Consider the following 1,021-nt stretch of genomic DNA (forward strand, 5'->3'; position numbering starts at 1 on the left):
TGTTGATTTTGTCATTATATTTAGATTGTATTATTGGTTTATTATAAATAAGTAATTTTTATTGTACATTATTTTAAAGAATATACATCATCTGATGAATATCAATCTTGAAACATTTGTAAAATTAAAAATATTTTTCAAAATCAAAAGTGTTCTATGACCGAATAATGAGAACCAGTGATTGATTGGTGCTGAAGCATAACAAAGCAATATTAAGTTAAACTTTAAACTTTCATGGTCCTCTGACCAAATTCCACATTTTCATTTCATGGTATTGTCACCATCTAACATAGAAAGACAAATAAATATAATAATATATACTTAGAGCATTATACTATTATTCCCAAATCACAAGCAGGAATTTGTGATGCTTACATTATTGTAGCTATTTTCAAATACCCACTTTGTGTAATTGTGCTAAGGAATAATAAAATGAGCAATAATAATTAGTAGGAATTGAAATCACATAAACTATTTGCAATGGTGGGTTTGGAATAATAATATAACTATAGCTAGCTAGCTAAGTGCACTACTTAATTCCTTATTCTGTATATCAAAAAATTGCTGACCACAAACACAACACATTGGTGATAGCAACCACCCATTTTGTATGCACATAAACACTCATGTCATCCTTCAAGAATCTATGTATCTATATGCATGGAATCCAATTCTGAAAAATCCACCAACACATGTCCTATCTTATTAAAGTTATGAACTTATTATTTATATTGTTATTAACACACACAATAAAATTAATTGTTAAACTTTCCCTTGGCCATATCTATTACAATAAAATAGTCTATGAATGGTTATTTTACCTAGAGAATATTTGTCTAATATATTCCTAAAATGTTATATTCTGTTTGATATAAATTCATCAAATTATTTAGTTATTCTACGTTTTTATTATTGACAATTAGATGGTTTATCATATTTATTAATTAGTCTTAACTTTAAGTATATATATTATTTATACAAATAATATTCTTTATTTATTTATTTTTCTTAACCAACAGAG

This window comes from Arachis ipaensis, chromosome B04, assembly GCF_000816755.2.
Source record: "Arachis ipaensis cultivar K30076 chromosome B04, Araip1.1, whole genome shotgun sequence".
NCBI lineage: Eukaryota > Viridiplantae > Streptophyta > Magnoliopsida > Fabales > Fabaceae > Arachis > Arachis ipaensis.